The sequence below is a fragment of the Nyctibius grandis genome, chromosome 2 (genome assembly GCF_013368605.1).
Source record: "Nyctibius grandis isolate bNycGra1 chromosome 2, bNycGra1.pri, whole genome shotgun sequence".
Classification (NCBI taxonomy): Eukaryota; Metazoa; Chordata; class Aves; order Nyctibiiformes; family Nyctibiidae; genus Nyctibius; species Nyctibius grandis.
The window spans coordinates 94,277,485-94,284,085 of NC_090659.1; positions in this window are offsets into that span (position 1 = coordinate 94,277,485).

Here is a 6,601-nt window from a genome sequence, read left to right on the forward strand (position 1 = left end):
TGGGGATTTTAGTTACAGAGAAAGTGAAGACTCTTAGTGATAGTCAAAGGCTAATTTGTGTGATATGCTCTGGAAAATTAAAGATTCCTTTGGGTGGCTCCTCTAGAGGGGAGGTATAGAGAGCAGGGAAGTACTTGGGTCTGAGATGAGCGCCCAGGAGAGACAGTTGCTGGTGGCAATAAGCTGCAGGCACCAAGGTATGCCTTCTTGACAGGTAAGGTGTGAAGGAAGGAAGGCTGAAAGCTCCAGACAACCACTGGTGGCAGAGGCTAGAGAAAGAGGGGAGGAAATGCTAGAGGGAAAAGGTGTGGCTGTGGAAGCTAGGAACCCTAGGGAAGGTTGGAATGAACGATGTGTCTGCAGGAACAGAGGAAAGGATGGGGTAGGATGGACTGAAGAGTTTCTCCATGGAAATGAGACCTAGGAAGACAAAAATGTGAGGTAAAGTGCTCAGAAAATATGAGAGTAAGGTCATCATATTCCTTTGGAGCGCACTCTGCACAGGGCTAGGACAAGACCATCATGGAGACTGGCCCAGCATCAGAGGCCAGACGCAGAGACAGTAGATGGCTGTTTGTGGACTTCCCCAACTCCTGGAAGGAACAACTGGAAGGTGACTTGGAGCTGCAGGGGGCATGGGGAGGTGTCACGTCCATCTCCAGCCAGCACCTGCTGGAGCAGCAGTTGTGCACATTTGCTCTGTAAAAGGGGAAGTGCATGTGTTAAGTAGCAGAAAACAGTTTTGAAATAGGAAGTGTGTAGGATATGCTGGTAGTTATTTCTGCTTTCCCATCAGCCTGTCAAATACAGAAATTCTGGGCATCGTGGTCAGGGAGAGGTCCAGCTTGTCTAACTCTGGTACAGACCTTGTGCCTCACTGCTGGGACCTATGGAAGGAGGCCTACTACAGTGAACATGGCGATACACAACAAGGAGAGCACTAGGTGTCTTTGAAGGCATTTAGAGGGAAGTCTGTGGCAACCAGATCCTCCATGTTAAGCAGATTCTGAGAGGGAAGGCTGATGAGTGGTGCTGTTAATATCTTGACTAATAAATTGATGAAACATAAGAGAATACAATTTCTCTTCACTATGGGGAACAGATGGGGCCTCTTCACCCTCCTCTGTGCATTTCATCCTTCCTGAGAAACTCTGTCTCCATCACTGTTGTGTGTCTCAAGGTTAGAGAAGATGCTCCTCCGCCCAGGATGGTGGTCTAGATCTGGGGTGTGCTTTCATCTGTACCATCAGCTTCCTCAGGGCTGTTTCAGCCTCAGCTTGGCTGCATTTTGCTATCCACAAAATGATGCAAACACTTTTCTCCAATTGCTCATCATCTCATCATATTTTCCTACTTCTGTTACACTTCTAAGTAGTCCTGGGACTCTGCTTCAGTCATAGACCCACAAATTTTTTCCAGCAGGACACAGCATGATATGCTGGCCACATTAGCACTGTGCTGGCACAGGAAAATGCTGTGCCAACGTGTTTGATTTGCATTGCAGCCAAATGTTTCTAGGGGCTGAGTTAGCTTAGGAAATCCTCTGGTACAGGAGAAGCATGGATATATCCTCTGCACTGTGTTAGCACATAAACTACTACTCACATTCTTTTGTCTCATCCACGAAATGTGTAGGAGGCCTGAAAACATACCCTATTCCAGTAAAACCATTCCCGCTTTGATTTAGTTTTACCTTCTGAGAACCCAGAGAGGGGGAACTTGATTTACAGTAACCATTGGACCGAGATGAGAGCACAGTAAAATAGCTCCCAGTTCCAGGTGAGGAAAATACATTCTCCTTTCCCACACCACGCTCCTTGATGCACAATAACAGCATTTCAGCAGAGTCAGTGACTTGCTTTGAAGTGACCACAACACTGCATTCCTTCTGCTTTATGCAAGGCACTGTGATTTCTTCCAGGGAATGCTTCCTGGTGGTGTCTCCTAAGGCAGCAGGCAGGTCTTTCCAAGGACCTGTCTGTGCTACTTTACAGCACTTTTTCTTTTCTTCAGGCTGACAACACCTCAAAGAATTTGCTTCCCTTTTTATTTGCTAACATCTTCCTTGGTGTCGTCCTCAGGTTATAGAATAGCAAAAGTATTTTATTATATTATTTGTTTTATCATAAGGAGAGCATCTCAAAGAAATTCATCTGGGCTGTAAGGAGCTAAAAATGGTTTAGAAAGTGAAAAAAACAGGCCTAGGAGAAGAGGAGCTGGTAACATTGGAGGTTTACCTCTCAGTTTCATTTTGCCTCTATGGACAACTGGAAAGGTATTGACCAAAACAGCAGAAGAAGAACTGCTGCTGCTGCTTGGGGAAGTAAGGCAAGTCAGATCATTTCAGATAAGTGACACAGGGACAGTGGGAGCAGCTGTCAAAAATCAGTCCAGCTCAGCTCCTAGGAATGTCCATTGTCCAAACAGCTCTGAGTGCATCCAGATCTTGCACCATTCGCAGCATCAGCAACACAGTGCTGGGGTACAAGACAGGCACTTGAATTAAATTATGTTTCCAGCTAAGAGCTGACACTGAAAGATGCTCCACAAGCATTTTGTCCTGTTCCCTGAGCTCTCTCTTATAGCAAGCATCTGTCCATCATTCAGGCAGAATTCCCCATTTCCAAATCCCAGGCAGCAGCATGCAGGAAACTAGAATCAAGCTGCTCAGACTAGGGCAATTCTGGGCCTGAAGAGGAAGAGACCTTCAGGCAATCAAAAAATTTTTACTCGAAAGGACCATCAAATTAAGGCCTCCGTAAGACTGCAATTTTTTACTCAGTTCCTCCTTAATCCCAGTTTCACCACTTTTTATGTGATCCAGGCCATTAGTATCCAGCTTCCTTTGCACTGCACCAGGAGGCAGCTGCCCACCTCAGGTCCATGGAATGTGCACTGTCACCACAAAAACCTGTGCCATGGATATAGCCCCTATAGCTGGACACTCGGTTACTTTGGTGTCTAACTCTTGCTGCCTTCTCATGTCAGATTTCCCTGTCTATGTGGTGATCTGCTCATACCATCTGTGCCTGCACCTACACAGGTACTCCACGGTATTTCCATAGATACTCACCCTTAGGTCCATGAAGGTCATGGAGAATCTGGCTCTTGCACACCAGAACCAGTACGGCAATTCCTCAACTTCTTACGATTCTTCTGTGTAAACCAGCTGGTTTTTCAGGCAGAATGCGCTTTGGTACTCTTTCCCCTGTATATCCAGCACACTCAGGGAACTTATTTGGCCCCCAAATCCCCCTGCTTTCCAGCCCCACCCCTGGAGCAGTTGTTACTAGGCTGGCATTGGGTTTGGTTTGGTTGCAAATAAATGAACCTTCAATGATATGCAGAGGGGAAATCTGCGTAGGAGGGAGAAATAAAAAATACTTCCTTTTTCTTCTGCCTCAAGACATACTCTGCCAAAAGCCCCAAAATAACAAACCTTCAGCAATTTGGTGAGGCAAAATAAATTTAGGGAGATGCCATCGTTTTGTGGAAGGTGAGCAACTGGCAGCTACCAAGCTGTAAACTTTCCTGAGCATATGAGTGGTTACACCAACCAATGACAGCCATAAAGGCTTTTTCTAATTAAATCATGGATGTCTACACTGGCAAACTATTAAGAGTAAACATGGCGCAATTCCAGCCCATGACAGCAAATACAGATCAGGAGTTAGCATGGACTTGGGGCCATTCACAACAGGCACGTTGGATTTGGTGACCCCACGGTGAACAAAGGCATTAAGTATTTGAACTTGGCCCATCTTGCCCCATCTGCCCCCAGTACCAGAGACCAGTCCTGGGCACATTTAATTTACTGATAACAGATTTAACCTGCATTTACTGTAATACCAAATAATACTCTAGACCAAAGGATAGCAACGATTATGTCAATGCTGAACCACGTAAGTACAACTGATATCTCAGAGAGAAGACTTCAGATATTTTTCAGAGTATTTAGATTGCTGGCCTAAAAGAAAACTCTATCAGGCAGCAGTCACAGAGCAAATGTGGGGAAATAGTGGTAAATTTCCTTTTAAAAAATTAAAAGCATGAAAATAGGCACATCAAGGGGGGAAAGACTGCTGCTGAAGGAGTTTGTGTACTCTGTTTGTGAAACCAGACAAAATATCATTTATCATAAAACATGTAGATATTTTCTTCTCTTAAAGTGAATGGGTGTGACAGACATCCCTGGAATTATATAGCCCATAAAACTGCTTAATTACTTGACATACGTGCTTACAGTTGCAACAAGACCTGTATTTGTGAGTCCGTACTATGCCTGGCAATTAGTATTATGCTATTATTTACAGTAACAGCTGTATGATGCATCATGGAAGATCCCAGCTGCAACACAGTGTACAAAATCTTAGCAAAGCACTTCCACTTCCAGACAACTCACAATTGAAACTAAGAGGAAAAATACAACAAATCAGTATGAAGAAGTAACTAGTGCAAAAGCAGGTAAAATTGTTAGCAGCAAGAGTGAGATACTGGTATTGTGTTCCTTTGAAAACCTGCTCCTATGGAAATTACTGATAAAACTTCTTGACTTGAATTCTGCCTGTGGAGTGAGGCAGGCAGTTATCTAGGAAGAGGTTTCTCTGCCTCTTACACCCCTGAGAGTGCTCCTCCAGTAGGGACCTCAGAGGTGCTCCTGCTGCATCCACGTGGCATCACGGAAACCCACTGTGAAGAATGACCATTGGTCCTGATTGCTCAGGCAAACAGAAAGGTGCGACAATTCCCTTTCGTTCCCTAGCTGAAGAGTCATCTCTCTTCACTGTCCTCTGTGAAACACGTCCAGTTTTCTAGCTAGCAGGCAGCTTATTTCGAGGGCCCAACTCCTTGGTAAGACAGCCTAACCTTTCTATGTCTTCTCCTCTCAAAGAATTCAGAACTTCCATGTATAGGATTTTACTTCCTGCAAAGAAGTTCACTGTAGCCATATAGCTTTTGTTTCTTAAAAAGTTCTTATCTTGTATCTGCCTTATCATCTGGTTTAACCTCAGAAGTGATCAAACTCAGTACTTATCCATAGAGCTATCCTCAGGAAGAGCATAGTATTGATCTAAGAAACTTAATGAGTCTCAAAACATGATCCAAAGAACACAGCTACACCCTAAAGGCATCTAGAGGGTTTGTAGCACGGAAGTCACCCCTTCCTATCCAAGCCACTTTATCACCAAACACAGGAAGACACACTGCATGCTTTCAGTTTTATCATGGTTGCTTTGTGCCATCCCAGGATAGCAGCTGGTAAGAAGAAACTCTCACCTCAGCAACACTAAGAACACCTTCTGGCTAAAGGTCTAGTCACCCATGCCTTGCTTCTCACCAGAGAAGAGGTTGAGGGTGAATGGCCTCAGCATGCTCCTGTGGTATCTTGTGCTGACAACAGCACACAAGAATGTGGTTTCGGGATGACCCTCCTCCAGACCTAACAGTCAAGAGCACCACCCCCTCAAAAGCAGCAAACAGCAGCCTCTGTTATTCCTTCCAACTTGTGACCAACCTCTTGGCACCTCACAACTTGGTCCTTCTTACTTTACCTTCATTAGCAGAACATTTTAACTAGTTTTATTTGTATTATAGGTGTGCTAATCTTCTTGGGTCTTCCACTTTCCGCCAGCTACCCAAACTCACGGAGGATCTTCTCTTGCTGCGATATATGTTGTTGTGCATAGCAATCATTAGTCAGGATAAGCTGCACATGCTCTATAGATACCAGGACTGAACTGAGTGAATGTAAAGTATCAACACCTGATGCATGAAACTCACTCTCTGACACTCCCCCTCCTGCGTACCACTACTGTTTAGTAAGACTGGAACATTTGTGAAAAGCACAGCCAGAAACCAGATCAGGTCTTCTAAATTCATTAATAATGTAAAAGATGTATTCAGTTGCCCTGCAGGTTATCCCACAGAAGGATTATTCAAGTGAGCTCCTTCATAAGCAGAAAATCCCTACAGCAAGGCCTTTCATGTGATTCAGTTAGTCGTACACCCAACTTAAATGAGAATTTACTCTTGTATAACATTAAATACAGTCAGCTGCATAAGCAGGCTCTTTCTCACCACGTCTTACCCCACGTCAGTATCCGTTTGGTGATCTTGAGTAAGAGATGATGATCTTGTTTCTGAGCAGTAAGTAGGTAGGCTGGTTTTGGTTACATTAAAAATAGCCAAGTAGAAGAGTTAGTGAGCTTACTAGCACTGCGAGCATTAGTGTGGAGGTGAACATACACAGACTCTGGTAACAGACAGCTGATCTTTTCCTTGCTAAAAGCTGGAGCTAGCAGATGAGGAGAGGAAGAACAAAGCACAAAATGAGAACAACAAATTCAAAATATTAAGAGCTACCCATTGAATAGATCAGAACTTTGGTATGTGTTTTCAAGTTCTGGGGTTTCTCTGTTCACTGGTACTTCATATGTGGCACAAACAGAAAAATGGTGTTACAGGTTCAAGCAGCTGCTTTGGGTTTCTGAAGGCAGAGGCTGCTCCCTCAGCCAGTTTCATCAGAAGTAACCAACCAGGCCGGGAAAGAAAGCTGCTTTCAACTTCCAGCACTTCACCTTTGGGCAAGGACTCAGTCTGC